The sequence below is a fragment of the Chiloscyllium plagiosum genome, chromosome 17, assembly GCF_004010195.1.
Source record: "Chiloscyllium plagiosum isolate BGI_BamShark_2017 chromosome 17, ASM401019v2, whole genome shotgun sequence".
Classification (NCBI taxonomy): domain Eukaryota; kingdom Metazoa; phylum Chordata; class Chondrichthyes; order Orectolobiformes; family Hemiscylliidae; genus Chiloscyllium; species Chiloscyllium plagiosum.
In genome coordinates, this window is record NC_057726.1 from 14,748,166 (window position 1) to 14,765,116 (window position 16,951).

At 39.9% G+C, this 16,951-nt stretch overlaps 1 long non-coding RNA gene across 1 annotated transcript in view; it reads left to right on the plus strand.

Moving 5' to 3' along the window:
• The first annotated feature begins 7,562 nt into the window (after positions 1 to 7,562).
• LOC122558665 overlaps positions 7,563 to 16,951 on the plus strand; it is an 18,184-nt gene continuing 8,795 nt past the window's right edge. The window contains exons 1-2 of the long non-coding RNA XR_006314215.1: positions 7,563 to 7,749; positions 16,234 to 16,268. This is a non-coding gene — a long non-coding RNA (uncharacterized LOC122558665). The remainder of the gene's footprint in view (positions 7,750 to 16,233; positions 16,269 to 16,951) is intronic.

The window sequence follows — 16,951 nt, forward strand, 5'->3', positions numbered from 1 at the left end:
GCTGAAATCCATATACACCACATCAACCGGTTTGCTCTCATCTACCTGTTTGGTCACTTTGTCAAAAAACTCAATAAGATTCGTTAGGCACGACCTACCCTTCACAAAACCGTGCTGACTGTCCCTGATCAGATTATTCTTTTCTAGATGGTTATAAATCCTATCTCTTATAACCTTTTCCAAACCTTTACCAACAACTGAAGTGAGACTCAGTGGTCTGTAATCACCAGGTTGTCTCTACTACCCTTTTTGAACAAGGGAACCACATTTGCTATCCTCCAGTCCTCAGGCACTATTCCTGTAGACAATGATGATTTGAATATTAATGCCAAAGGCTCGGCAATCTCTTCCCTTGTTTCCCAGAGGATCCTAGGATAGATCCAATCAGGCCCGGGGACTTGTCTATTTTCACACTCTGCAGTATTTCTAATACCTCTTCCTTGTGAACCTCAATCTCTTCTAGTCTAGATGCAAGTATCTCCGTATCTTCCTCGCCAACATTTTCATTTTCTATAGTGAACACTGTTGAAAAAATATTTATTTAGTGCTTCCCCTATCTCCTCTGACTCCACACACAACTTACCATTATTTATTGAATTTAAGATTGCATTTGTCAGAGTGGCTTCTGAAGCCACACCTCCATGATATTAGTTTGGATCTCTCAATTGTAAGCTTGGTGACATTGCCACTAAACCACCACCTCTTTGCTGTTTATTCGGTTGTCTTTTGAATCTGCTGTCACCAGCCTTTCAGATGGTGCATTTTAGAACATTCATAGAATCATTGGATCCCAACATTGTGGAAGCAAGCCATTCAGCCCATCGAATCTATACTGACTGCCTGAAGAGCATTGCACCAAGATCCACCTCCTTACCCTACCCACATAACCCCACATTTCCCACGGCTATCTCACCTAACCTGCACATCCCTGGACACCGTGGGCAATTTAGCACCTGGTGTCAAGTGACTTTTAACTTTGTTCACCCCAGTCCAACAATGGCACCTCCAAGTCATCTTTAGACTGTGGGAGGAAACCAGAGCACCCGGAGGAAACCTACGCAGACACAGGGAGAATGTGCAAACGCCACACAGACAGTTGCCTGACGGTGGAATCGAAACTGGGTCCCTGCACTGTGCGGCAGCAGTGCTAATCACTGAGCCACTGTGCCATGTGTTAAAAAAAGCTTCCTCATGTCACCTGTGTCTCTTTTATCAATCACTAAAAATCAACGTTCTCTTGTCATTAATCTTCCTACTGCTGTAAACAGCTTCTCTTTACTTACTTTACCAAAACTATAAAATATAAGCCACAGGCATGGAACTCTGGAATGTTACAGGTTTTGATTCATTAATAGTAGGGTCTTGGGGTGTGTTGTCAAACAGACAGACCTAGAGATTCAGGTCTTTGAAAGTTGTGTCATAGGTTGACAGGATGGTTAAGAAGGCATTTAGCATGCTTGCTTTCATTGCTCAGATCACTGAGTATAGGAGTTGGGACGTCAGGTTGAGGTTATACAGGACGTTGGAGGACAGTGTACAGATCTGGTCGCCCTGCTATAGGAGGGATATTATTAAATTGGAGAATGTTCAGAAAAGATTTACCAGCACGTTGCTAGGTGTGGAGGATTTGAGTTACAAGGAGAGGCTGGATAAGCTGTGACTTTTTTCATTGAAGCATAGGAGGTTAAGGGCTGACCTTATAGAGATTTATAAAATCATAAGGGGCACAGATAAGGTGAATAGCAAAGGTCTTTTCCCAGGGTAGGGGAGTTCAAAATTATAGGGCATAATTTTAAGGTGAGAGGAGAAAGATTCAAAGGAACCCGAAGGGTAACTTTTTCACTCAGAGAGTGGCTCATATGTGGAATGCAATGCCAGAGGAAGTGGTAGATGCAGGTACAGTTACACCATTTAAAAGACATTCGGTCAGGTATAGGAGTAGGAAAGGTTTATAGGAATATAGGCCAAGTGTAGGCAGGTGGGACTAATTTAATTCGGAAAGCTTTGTTGACATGAACAAGTTGAACCAAAGTGTTTATCTCCATACCTTATGACTCTATAAGACGAATCTTATAAGTTGGCTCAGCAATCCAACCAGCACATACATCATCAAACTCAATCCCAGCTTCCCACAATCATTCAGAAGAAGATTTTAAAGCATCACTTTTCCAGTAAGGCAATTCATTCAGTACCTGGTCTATGTTTCTATTGAAAACTACTGCTAACTTACTGCAGAGAGATAAAGCAATGTGTCTTTTCTGTCAAATCATATTGTAGTGTTCTTATTTTGTAACAACATATAGCCATGTGACATTATTCTAGACTAGTTATCTAACCTGACGATACTTACCAGGAACTTTTCTAAGCAATAGTAGTATGAATTTTCCTCACTGCAATTAGCTTGGTAATGTATTATGTAATAGTTTAGATTGCATTGTATCAGAGCATCTAACAGCATCTGCATTTCGTTTGAATTGCGATTGCAAATTTAAGTTTTTGGGGTTGAAATGTTCGCAAGTTATTTAAATTGTGAACTGAATGGATGAAATAGAATGAAGATTGACAATCTTTTAGCTAAAAATGTGTTGCTGGAACAGCGCAGCAGGTCAGGCAGCATCCAGGGAACAGGAGAATCGACGTTTCGGGCATAAGCCCAGAAGGGCTTATGACCGAAACGTCGATTCTCCTGTTCCCTGGATGCTGCCTGACCTGCTGCGCTGTTCCAGCAACATATTTTCAGCTCTGATCTCCAGCATCTGCAGACCTCAATTTCTCCTCAATCTTTTAGCTAATCAGATTGAGGGAATGAGAAATAAATAATGAGGAACAATTCCAAAAAACAAGATAAAGAGAGGGGAAGAAAGAATGGATGACACAGCTTAGAAAACAGGCCTTTCTGACATTTCAATTAAAACTTGAAATGAGATGTTGCACTTCCAGTTAGCTTTTCATTGAGGTTGGCTGTTGGCAGTCATTAGTTATCAGGTTGTTAAAAGGACTCTTGTGTTTGTAATGACAAGACTTAACTTTCTCTGGCAGGTCTGGTTTAAATAATGCACAAATACATCAACTTCATGCCATTCAGTGTATTATACTAGTGATCCAACTACAAAATGTAATTTTCTTTTGCAAAGTGCCACAATTAGGAAAGCAGCATTTTGGTTATCGGCATTTATGCAGATAATTTCTCCTGCCTAAAACTTTCGTGCAGTTTACTCTTAAGTAATTGTGAGAACCATTCTGTTATTTTTCACAGCAAAATCTAGATCAATATCATTTGAAGTTTATGTCAATGCATTAACGTTCTTTCTGTTAGTATATTACAAAAATTATTCTTTTGACAAAATACTCTCATCAAATCAAGCTTCAGCTGATTATTTTTAGTATTTACTGTTTCTATTTTGTTGTGCTACATCTCACATCAGTATGCCTTTAAAAGACATGTTCACAATATCATCATTGTTTTAGATCATGTGACCTGAGGAGCAAAGATTTCAAATTCAATCTGACCTCAGACTCTGCTCGAATGTAATAGTTTATTGTCAGCCCAGATGTTGGAGGAAATGTAATATTTGTGCATAATAGTTAACAGTAATAAATGTCTGATGGAATTTTTAATATCATGATATCCATACCTAGCCTCTTAGGTAATTGAAGATAACACAAGCTTGGCCACATCATGTGAAACATCCTGGTAAATACCACATATCCAAAGTTACATGTCAGTCACAAGCTGTGACTAAGTACTATGTTCAATAGTTTTCCAATTTACTCTATTCCCTGGCTTCTTTTAATACAGATTGATAATTTTCCTTCATGGTTGATGGGTTGAAATGATGAAACTCCCTGCAAAACAGAACAGTGGGAATTCCTACACCACATGGACTGCAAAAAAAATCAGTGAGCAGCTCATCATCGTTTTCTCAAGGGCAATTAGAGGTGGACGATAAATCCTGGTTATGTCCTCTGAATGGATTAAAACAAAACCATAAGGTTTTAGAATAGACTTCTGAGACAACGCAGTAGTTTGCACCATCTTACTGCACCTGCTCATCCAAATGATTTTCAGGACCAACCATTCTACCACTTAAAGGGATTTTATGTTGACAATTTCTTTTCCTTTCTTGTGTTACACCTCACTGGGGTGGCATTGCTGGAAATCAAGCCTCACCATCCCCACGGGGCGTCATAATCTAAAGTAAAGGAGTAGGCCATTTAAGACTGAGATGAGGAGAAATTTCATGACTCAGAGAATAGTGAACCTGTGGAATTCTCAGTCTCAGAAGGTGATTGAGTCAAAACACCGAGTATTTTCAAGAAGGAATTAGATATAGTTGTTCAGGATAAAGGGTTGGTGGGGGGGGGGGGGGTGGGGGTTGCAAAGCAGGAATCGGAATTAAATTGCTTGAAATGAAACAGCAGAGTCAGTGCACTGCCTGGCAGATAGCTGTGTAGGTTCACTGCTTTCTTTTTCACTTCCCATGTGGTACCTACTCTCCTCTTTTTTTTTTAAGTACCTGTTGCTTTGATCTTCTTTTTCCAAAGTTCCAAAATGATGCAACAGGTTATAAAACAGGAATTATAGAGTCATAGAGATGTTCAGCATGGAAATAGACAATTTGGGCTAACTCACCCATGCAGATGTGATATCCTAACCTAATCTAGTCCCATTTGCTAGCACTTGGCCCATATCCCTCTAAACCCTTCCTATTCATATCCCCATCCAGATGCCTTTTAAATGTTGGAACTGTACCAGCCTCCACCACTTCCTCTGGCAGCTCGTTCTATATATGCTCCACCCTTTGTGTGAAAATAATCTTCCTTTAAGGCCCTTTTATATCTTTCCTCTCTCACCCTAAACCTTTGTCCTCTAGTTCTGGACTCCCCACCCCAGGGAAAAGACCTTGTCTATTTACCCTATCCATTTCCCTCATGATCTTATAAACCTCTTTAAGATCACCCTCAGCCTCCAACACACCAGGGTAAACAGCCCCCGCTTATTCAGACTCTCCCAAAAGCTCAAATCCTCCAACCGTGGCAACATCTTTGTAAATTAGCGAGTTTTGAGAAGATTTGTAGCTCGGGTTGTGGTTCTGGATGTCGGTTTGCTCACTGAGCTGCAAGGTTCATTTCCACATGTTGCGTCACCCTACTAGGTAACATCTTCCTGTTATCTATTTATATGTTAGGGTTTGTTTGGGTTGATGATGTCATTTCCTGAGGTGATGTCATTTCCTGTTTTTTTTCTGAGGGGGTGGTCGATGGGGTCTAACTCTATCAACAAACACATCGAGTTAGACCCCATCGACCACCCCCTCAGAAAAAAGAATAGGAAACGACATCACCGCAGGAAATGACATCACTAACCCGAAGAAACCCAAACATAAAAATAGAAAGCAAGAACAATGCTTCGCCTGGAGACCCACTGAAGATGTTATCTAGTAGGGTGACAAAATGTCTGGAAATGAACCTTCCAGCTCAGTGAAAAAACCTGCATCCAGAATCTTTGTAAATCTTCTCTCTCTAGATGGATATGGGAAGAAATTATCTTCTATCCTCGCCTTCTGAGCAAGGAAAAACATACGAGCAAGTTGGATATCTGAAAGTCCTCCAGGACTTTCGAACAGGCATTGGATAATTATGGAATATATCCTTCTAGACCTCCTTACTAATATGGTGCACCAAACAACGGAATTATTTTATAGAACGTGGCAGCGCTTCCTGAGCTACACCGATGCAGATGTATTGGCCATACTGTCTAGGGCCTTTGTTTAACCATGAGGACTATGTCTGTCAGTTCGGGGGCCCCTGGGAGGAAGAATCCCGTATAAATACAGGTTTGATTATTACTTGACATAATTTTACTTTGAATGCTTATGTTTTTATTAGTTTACTTATTCCTTTTTTCATTGTTAGTTATGTTCTATACTGTAGTTTTGTTTTTTTGCTAATATATAGAGTTTGTCTTTTTATATCTTATTTTGTGGCTTTGGTAGTCTGTAGAGTAGATTAGTAATTAGCTTTTTATATACTGATATTGTCATTATACTGTAAAGAGATTACACTATATTGTATTAGTTTTGTAATTTTGTAAAAAACCTAAAAAATTTTCTTTTCAATAAAAATAAGAAGGATTAATTGACTGGTTTAGTTGAAGAGGGATGGAAGTTGTTTCATGTGGAATAGAGAGTCCAGCATGGATCTAATGGGCTGAATGGCCTGCTTTTTAGTGGTAAACTTTAATCCAAAACAAAGGACTTCATTGAGTTCCAAGACAGCAGAGGCTTCCACATAAAATCTTCTATCAAATGTGGCATTTCAGAGATGGAGTCTCAAAGAAATCTCATAGGATCCCAGATACTCTGAGCAGTACAAAATGCAATTATTAATAAAAATCACCAGACGGGGTGCTTGAAGGCAGAATTACACATGCTCCTTCAGCTTGTTTTTCTTGTATTCCCAGCATGTTGGACTTTTATGATTGTTGATTTCTGGATCATGTAAGAACTGCCCATCACCTCCTGTCGCTCATTATTGCCTTGGTTACAGCAATATCTTAATCCTATTTCCCAGAATGTACAGGCACTGGCTGTAGAATTATACAATCTGTGGACACTCCTTTGAAGTGCAGTCACTAGTGCCAGCTAATAAGGCAGCCAATTACAATCCTACCAATATTATGTAAGTAAACAAATGACCAGTTAATTTGTCATTTCAAATAAAATCTTGAGCTAACACTTGAAATATCACTTGAGTCCCAACGGATAGTCTCACACAGAGCAGCTCACACCTTCAATGCATTATCTGGGCCGACATGACACCAATTGCTAAAGTTCACTTGAGAATGTAACTTTAAAAACTTTTGCGATGTACATATAAAAGAATTGAAACCAACATGGTCATTCCAAAAGATGAGAGACTTAACAAACAATCCAGGACATTTTCAATATATAATTTCAGTTACATCACACTGTAAATGTTCGCTATAAATTCCGTGTTGTACAATCTTATACTCCACAACCACCTGATGAAGGAGCTGTGCTCCAAAAGCTCGTGCTTCCAAATAAACATGTTGGACTATAACCTGGTGTTGTGTGATTTTTAATTTTGCACACTCCAGTCCAACACCGGCACCTCCAAATCATGACACCCCTATACTTCAAAGTGTGAACCACGTTCAAATATTCTTCGGACATTAGGCTGCTTTATAAGTTTCACCATCTTCATCCAAAAATTGCCATTTATTTTCCAATGTTAGAAATCATCAACAGTTTGTACCTGTACCATTGTTTTCATTTTTGGAAAATGCTGCACCCATCAAGGGAAGCGGTTGTTAACAATATGACAATTGCCCAAGAGGATCTAAAATCAAGGCTTATTCCCTTCATTCTCCCTTTAGGCTACTGCTTGTATTTATTATGTATGCAGACAGAATGTTGTGAAGCTTGTCACATTGCCTTTTTAATTGGGTAGGTAGCGCCAGACAGCAGATTCTTGTCTGAATTGTGACAGCCCTCCTACTTTAGTGGTTTTAGTTTTAAGTTGAGATCTCACTTCCTGAAGGCAATGCTCAAGTACCAAAGCTACTTACCCGATGAGTATATCAAAAGTTGGGTAATGACATGCTATTACATCCTGGAGGGTGTCGCATGATGTCCAGACATGAACACCTCCCAACAGGAACTGGAAGAATCCTGGCTGGCTTTCCTCTTTGAAATCTGGGACACCGAACCGATAGACATGGCTGTGGTCAGTAAACTCAGTCCAGGCCAGTGTTTGCTTCTGTGGTACTTCTCATTTGCTGTGTTTTGTTTGTTTACATTTGCAAATTTACAGATGACGCAGTGTTTTATTTGACCACACAATTTGAATTTTGATGATATCGGGTTTCATTTCTTCCTGTACCTCCTTCCTGTTGTCTAGTGTGTATGTTATTCGTGGAGTAACAGTTCCTGTTATTCATTAACTCTGGTCTGAATGATCCAGCTTTTGCACTACCTCAATAGCAACTCTGCATCCTTTCTGCCCATCTTTTACTTCTCTATTCCAAATAAACGTTTTCTGATCTAAGCGGTTATGTCTATCAGGAGAGATAAAGGCCAAGGCTTTTTGTTTGGGGGACTTGAGTGTGATGCTGGTAGCAACCAGTCAGCAGGATTTAAACATTTATATTGTTTGATGAGGAAGATGTAGATATGTTGTTTCCATTTGTCAGTGAGGTCAAAACCAGGGACATAGGATTTCCAATGTAAAACCTGAGTCGAATGCAGGAGAAATTCCTTCTCCCAGAGAGTGTTTAGAATATGAAATGACAAATGAAAGGTGCCAGGATCAAAGATGTCTCTGAGTAGGCACAGGATATTCTGGAAGGGGAGGTTGAGCAGCCAGAGGTTGTGGTCCATATTGGTACCAATGACATAGGCAGAAAGAGAGATAAGGTCCTGAAAAGGGAGTTCAGGGAGTCAGGTGAGAAGTATAAAAGCAGGATCGCTGTGGTTGCAATCTCAGGATTACTTCCCAGTGTTGTGTGATTTTCAACTTTGTCCACCCCAGTCCAACACCAGCATCATAGGAATAGGAAGATAGTATAGTTAAATACATAGCCAAAATGTTGGCGCAGGAGGGAGGGTTTCAGTTATTTGGATTATTGGGATGCCAACTACGGCAGGTGAGACACGCACAAGGTGGACGAGTTGCATCTAAACTGGAAGACGACCAATATCCTGACAGTAGTTTGCTAGTGCCACTTGCAAGGGTTTAACCCTAGTGATGCAGGGGAGCAAGTAAGAAGATCAAGGCGGAGTCAGAAATTAAGGCCAGTTAGGCTAAGAGGAAGAACAGACAGGGAGATGTTACTGAACCTGTGCCCATGTTCCAGGTACCCTACCCAGAGCGAACGACTTCTCAGTATCTAATTTGCCAAGCCCTATCCATATCTGGCATGTTCCAATGGGATTTGTCTGAATTCCGGAGAATATTTACTCCAATTTACAACACTTCTTATCTGGAGGAAGCAGGAAGTTGTAACAGGACACAAACAGTTTAAGAGAGTGGAAAAAGCCAAGCCAAGCACATGTGAGGCCACCTGATTTGAGCTGACAAAAAGAGCTAAGTCTAATTCGAGAGTATTTCTAATTTGTGAGAAAGTAGATGTAGCAGTGGAGAATAGTGAGTCTAGGTATTTAAATTATTAAAATCTGGTTGGTAGGTACGAAAATCAAAAACTGTGATGAAAGGTTATCCTTTACCTCAAGTGGGCAACATGTAAAGAGAAGAAATAATTCTTCAATTATTGACAGCCTTGGTCAGGAGGTGTGCTACACCTCACGGATCTATTGGCATTTGTGTGGCTACAGCACATACTCATTAGCATGTTATTGGGGTTTTGAAAGGGTAAAATTATGAGAATTATGTATCAGTTTATCTTTCATTCCTTGAGTAGGAAAGATTGAGGAGAGATGTGATCAAGATGGTAGAAATTTTCCAAGGATTTATCAGCTTCGTATAGAGAAACGATTTCCTCTGTTGGGTAAATCAGGAACTAACTTCTAGATTCGAGCTAGGCCATTGAGAAGGGAAATTGGGATGTGTGTGTTTTGTTTTCCCATAAACAATAGCATAGAAATCTGAAATTCTCTGCTGAAGTCTTTGGGAGAGTTGGAGCTTTCCAAGCTGAGAAGAATATTTGCTTGTTCTGGAATGGTATCAAGGGATCAAATGCAGGCCAATGAATTAAAAATTCAGATCAGCCATGACCTACAACTATGCCATTTCTAAATATTCCAAAGTTAATCATATCTAGAGAGTTAATAAAACATAAGTTCCTCTTCACAAAATAATTTTGACTTTCTGATCTATCTAGGCCCTTCCATGGTCACTGTTTAATTCAATTCTTTAATAATTTTCCTTATGAGTTGTCTTTCTTTTTGTTTCAGCAGTGTTGTAACATTCTTTGTCCTCCAGTCATTTTATACATTTCTAATCTTTAATAAACTTTCAAAGCTTACGGTCATAGTTTTTATTTCCTTCAGACTGAATAGCTTTGTGTATTCCAGGCAATATAGCATTTATCGGGCACATCTATTTTTTGCATCCTGAGCCCCTTCACAGCCATTTCCGAATTTAACACACATCTATTTTTACTTTCTACTTTTGCATTTGCACGCCTTTAAAGATTTCCTTCACATTCTGTGTAAATAACAAGCAAGTATTCATTAAGCAAAAATCATTTCCTTATCTGACATAGACTCGCGGCATAGTTTTTTTAAAAAGATTTTGGTTTTTTTCCCTGATGTTAGCTATGAGTTTTTTTGTTCATATTCTCATCAGCACTCCTTATCTTCTTTTATTACCATGTGCTGCTTCTGTATTTCTCATAGTTCGGGTGCCATATATGGTTTTAGCTTTGCTTAAATTCTATTTTTTGACTTTATATTAGAATAATCTGATTATCTGTCCGTGAAACCACAATCCCAGATGCAGGATCTTTTTCGCTTTGGCTGACTGTTTCTATGTGGCACCAAACTTGAACTTCAATATCTCTTATTCTTCCTCCATTATCTTAACAGCTAATATAATCTCTAGTTTACTCAGCTTAAGTCATAGAGACGTACAGCATGGAAACAGACCCTTCGGTCTAACTCGTCCATGCCGATCAGATATCCTAAATTAATCTAGTCCCATTTACCAGCACTTGGTCCATATTCCTTCCTATTCATATACCCATCCATATGCTTTTTAAATGTTGGAATTGTACCATCCTCCACCACTTTCTTGGCAGCTCATTCCATACATGCACCACCCTCTGCATGAAAATGTTGCCCCTTCGATCCCTTTTAAATTTTTCCCCTCTCATCCAAAACCTATGCCCTATAGTTCTGGGCTCCCCCACCCCAGGGAAAATACCTTGTATATTTACCCTGTCCAGGCCCTCATGATTTTATAAACCTCTGTAAAGTCGCCCCTCAGCCTCTAATGCTCTCCGGAAAATAGCCCCAGTCTAATCAGCCTCTCCCTGGAGCTCAAACCCTCCGACCCTAGCAACGTCCTTGTAAATCTTTTCTGAACCCTTCCAGGTTCCGCAGGGAGACCAGAATTGCACACCGTACTCTAAAAGTGACCTAACCAATATCCTGTACAGCCGCAACATGACCTCCCAACTCCAGACTCCAAAGTCCTCTTCTATTTGTGCATACTTTGCATCAATAAACTTTATTTTTGTTAACAATTTGACAGCATCTATTCAAATACAAAAGCCAATTGCATTATGATAATATATTCCTTTTAGTATGCCATTTTATCTCATTCATTTAAACACTCCAGTATCAAAATTGTCCTTAAACATGCAACATTCTTCCTTGAACTCATTCTCACTGCTGTGTGTGCTTTGACATTTTTTCTGTTCACCATTCTAAACTCTTCAAAAACCTGAGCCGTCTCATTCCTTTTCTGTTCTCTTCATATATCTGAAAGTATTTTTGCAGGTGCAGTTTCCTTCTTTCGGTTTACATCTCTCCTGATTTATTTTAATTCCTCTTGACTTCCCATACTCTCATGATCATGCTCAAAATAGCAACTACTGATTTCCTAATGTTATCATTCAATTTAATTCCTGAGGCAGTCTTAGATGGAAACAGTTTTAAAAAGAGATCAAAACACTGCCTCAAAATAGTTGCTCTCGTCACTTGATTACACAGTTTGGTCAAGTTTCATGAAAACCAGTGTCAAATAAGCAAAAGACAGTCCGAACTGGGATTATTACTTTCTGCAAAAGTAAGGAATCCAGTCATTTCTTGGCAGGGAAGTGTGAAAAGATACTTATCTCCTATTTTTATTTACACTTTAAAGATAATGTTGAAAATGAAAACATCATCTGTAATTATCAATCTGGAGACAATGAAATCTTGATGTTGAGGTGCTGGTGTTCGACTGGTGTGGATAAAGTTAAAAATCACACAACACCAGGTTATAGTCCAACAGGTTTATTTGGAAGCACTAGCTTTTGAATGTCCACCACCTGATGAAGAGACAACGCCCTGAAAGCTAGTGCTTCCAAATAAACCTGTTGGGCTATAGCCTGGGTGTGGTGTGCTTTTTAACAATGAAATCTGACAGAGAAATACATCAAAACCTTCTGTTTCAAGAAGCTTGTTATTGGCAGAAGCAGAAGATTCAACACTGAACGCAAATTAGGAACTTGCCTTCTCTCTCTCTGTCTCTCAAAAAGGAAAAACACCCAATGATGATACAGATTAAAACATCAAAACCCCAAAGAAGACAAAGGATAGCTGCAATACTTGCTACAGCTGAAAGTCTGAGATATGAAGCAAGCAACCATAGTCCTAAGTTAACACCTTGTGTGTGCAAAATCTTGAGATTGACTCCTTACTGCTACAGTAGAAATCAGTTTACTATATTTTCATTTGAAAGAGATATAGCTTTGTGTTAACAAGAATATTTGTTGTGGCTCAGTGGGGAAATTGAAATGAAGGAGCTGATGCACCCTCCCTCCCCTGCTTCTTCACTCAGAGAGGGCCTGAAAATGGAACCCACTGCTACATGGAAAGACTGAAGCAGATAGCAAGGATGTACTCCAGGTGAAGCTGATTATGTACATGAGGGAGAAAGGAACAGAAGGACAAACTGACAGCATGAAAGGAACTAAATAGAGTGGGAGTAGAATCATGCAGAGCACATACTCTGGCATAGATCAAGCTGCCTGACTCTGCACCAATAATTCTACATTATTCTATTCTATAACTTAGTAATGTCCCTGTTGGGTGGAGGAGTGGGGAGGACATAAGTCAGCTGGGTCAGATGGCTGGTTTGTTGTACATTATAGGTTCAATTGCTGCACCAGCTGAGGTTACCATGAAGGACTTCCCTTCTCAAACTCTCCCCTCATCTGAGGCATGGTGACCCTCAGGTTACACTGTCATCAATCTCTCTCTAATGAGAGAGTAGCTTTATGGTTCAGTTGGACTATGGTGACATCTTTACCTTTGCTAATTCCTTTGATTTGGGATCTTCTTGAAAATAGAAACTGTTTAGTTTAAGTATAACTGTATGCTTCAATTATACTTAATATTTTGTGTTGAATGTTCTACAATCGCCGCATGACATTGCGCAGCCTTTAAGTTGTCAGGCTTTTTGATTTAATTGTGCCTATGGTTCTCAGTCACCTCACTGGAATTTCATTTTCTAACGGAGTAATATTTGTAACCCAGTGGAACAAGGTAAGAGGTAGGATGAAAGACAGGATGCCTGTCCTTCTAAATTATAAAAAATAATAAAAATATTGAAGGATTATACAAAAAGGAATAAAAGAGCCAAAACAGTAGAACGGATTGAACTCATGCAAAACTTGAATGCCATTCTGAAAAATAAGGATACAATTCCAGAAATAAAGTCAAATAATATGCTATTTCTCTTGCAGTAAACATCAGAAGTGAAGAAAACATTTGCACCGATAATTCATACATTATTAATAATGGAAATATAACCAAGAAAGCAACTTGCCTCTTTACCTCCTAATCCTTCCCCCACAACCCCTCCAATGCTTAAAGACCAACTCTGACTGCAGTACCATTTCAAAATCCCAGCAACTCCCTTGTACATCACGTGATGCCCATTCATAATTCAGAATTAAAGGCGACAGGCTGATAATCACAGATGAGGATCACAGGATATTAGTATGGGGATGGTACAGGGGTGGAGGGGAACAAAATTGGAAACATGAACAATAGTTGATGAATTGCCCTATTCAGCCCCCATCCCTGCAGCCCCTCCTGGTTTACTGAGGCTAATGCTATTTACTTTGGGTGTAACTTATCATGTTGACTGGCAGACAGTGAACTTTCTGTTTTCCTTTCAGTTGAGGTTGAATGAAGGGTCACACCCAGATTATTAACCCATCTTTCTCTTTCAGAAACTAATCTCTTTGCACTGCTTTTGTTGATATTTCGGTTATGCAGTATTTGCATTTGTCATTTTAATCTCCTCTGTGTCTGTTAGCTAAACACACTTTGAGTAAAATTTAGCATGTTATGTTGGGCTATCACTGTGTCCAGAATTTGTAAATTAGAATCACTATAGTGCAGATAGAGGCTATTCAGCCCATGCAGTCTGCACTGACCCTCTGGAGACCATGCTATCCAGGCCCACACTCCACCCTTTCCACATGACCCCCTCATTTACCATTCCACGTAGCCTGCACATCCCTGGATACTTTGGGCAATTTATCATGGCCAATCCACCTAACCTGCACACCTTTGGACTGTGGGAGGAAACTAGACCCACTAGTTATAGAGTGAATGTGCAAACTCCACACAGACAGTCACTGAGGCTGGAATTGAATCTGGGTCCCTGGTGTTGTGAGGCAGTGTTGCTAACCACTGTACCACCAATTCTTTCAATAAGTCCAACTAATAGATAGTTTCATTCAATTCATGAGCAATAATCTTTCTTTCATTGAGCTTGCCATCTGAGGGTTGCAAAAGTATGGTGGACAACATTTAGATTAGATTAGATTACCTACAGTGTGGAAACAGGCCCTTCGGCCCAACAAGTCCACAACAAAGTACACTTGCCCCTTCACCTACCACTACCGGGCAATTTAGCATGGCCAATTCACCTGACCTGCCCATCTTTGGACTGTGGGAGGAAACCGGAGCACCCGGAGGAAACCCACGCAGACACGGGGAGAATGTGCAAACTCCACACAGTCAGTCGCCTGAGGCGGGATTTGAACCCAGGTCTCTGGTGCTGTGAGGCAGCATTGCTAACCACTGTGCCACCGTGCCGCCCTTTGAAACATCCATTTTAGGGGAGGAGGAGTTAATAAATAATTAGACAGGATAAGCATTTTATTTCTATTAAAACCATTTTGACAAATTATTATTTCCAATAACTTTTCTAAAAATTTGACTTTTTTTCAGTTAATAAGTTGTACCACTCTTCCAGACTCCCTGGAGGTCTATTGGTTTGCTGTTTAATTAACTGTGCGTTGGTGAACATAATGCAGTCATTTATGGGAGGGCTAACAAAGTCACAGCTACTACAGACTGGGGTTTCTGCACCTGACATAACTGTGAATAGATTCTTATTGTTCTCTTTCATTCACATTTATTTCCACAGTTTAAAAAAAAATTAGCCTTTATCAAAAATATAACTGCACTGCTAAATTGAGCCCATGGCATTGTTGAACTCTCATTGTTGGGGGCTGTGGGTTTTAAGGTGTATATTCACCCACCACACAGTGACAATATTCTACTGTGTATTGTACCCTGAATTCTGACTCTTAGAGGATTCTGCTGACCATCCCAACTTCACATTTGGAGGGTGGTGGTGTCACTGGGTTAACAAAGTAAAGAACCAGCTGAGGTTATCATGAATGTCTCACTTTCTTAACCTCATCTCTCACCTGAGATATAGGTGACCTCCAGGATATCCTCACCACGAGTCATCCCTCACCAATGAGCGAGTGTCCCTTTGTTCCTCTGGGACTAATCTAGAAGCCCAGACTGATGCTCAGGGAATGTGGTTCAACACCTATTGTGGTAGCTTGTAGAATTTAAATTCAATTAACAAGATCTGAAATTTAAAGCTCACCTCTTAATAGTGAACAGCAGTAATTCTAAAAACCCACCTGGTCACCAATACTTAGTTTAAGGCAGGAAATCTGCTGCATCTACCTGATTTGTTCTCCATGTGACTCCAAATTCATAGTAATAATATTGATGCTGAAATGACTCAGTAAAGTAATTGGGGACAAGCAACAAACACTGGCCTTGCCAGTGAAGCCCAAGAAATAAAAATAATCCCCAACATTTCATGGGGATACATGATTCACAACACCCCAAAATAGATCGCCCCGCTCTTCTTAGTTTCCTCTTATTCCTGATAATATTTGAACATTGAAATTAAATGTTTTTTTTTCCCTGATCACTCCACACAAAATTCCCAGGCGTGCCACCTCTAGTTTGATGCATTCCTGCAGGTTTAATTAGATGCTTGCCACCTTCAATCAACCTGTCATCACACTCCCAGCATTGGTCACCCTCCATGACCATCCTCGGAATTCAATACTTCATTATCTGATAACTGATAGGGTGATTTTCCACAACTGAAGTCAGTCATTTCTCATGCCTCCAATAAATAAATGAAAAGGTTGTAAGAAAAACACAGATGCTCACAATTGTTATTAATGTTCTGCAATTATTTTTTTTCTCCCAGGTGGTTTGTAATTTCAGGACAATCCAAGAGAGAAGGTAAGCCACAGTAATTGACAATTATTCTCTGAATGTTTCTCCACAACTGATGTTAAACTGATTGTATGTACCCTTTCATTCATTCATGGGATGAGGGTGTCACTGGCTAGGCCAGCATTTATTGCCCATCCCTAATTACCCAGAGGGCAGTTCAGCATCAACCACATTGCTGTGGGTCTAGAGTCACATATAGGCCAGACCATGTAAAAATGGCAGTTTCCTTTCAGGAATGACATTAGTGAACCAGATGTGTTTTTTTCTGACAATCAACAGTGGATTCAGCATTATCATTAGACTCATTTTTTTATTGATTTCAACTTTCCCCCATCTGCCATGGTGGGATTTGAACCCAGCTCCCAGAATATTGGAGTCATAGAGATGCACAGCACAGAAACAGACACTTTGGTCCAATTTGCCCATGCCTAGCAGATATCCTAAATTAATCTAGTCCGTTTTAGAACATAGAACATAGAACATAGAACAATACAGCACAGTACAGGCCCTTCGGCCCTCGATGTTGCGCTGATCCAAGCCCACCTAACCTACACTAGCCCACTATCCTCCATATGCCTATCCAATGCCCACTTAAATGCCCATAATGAGGGAGAGTCCACCACTGCTACTGGCAGGGCATTCCATGAACTCACGACTCGCTGAGTAAAGAACCTACCCCTAACATCTGT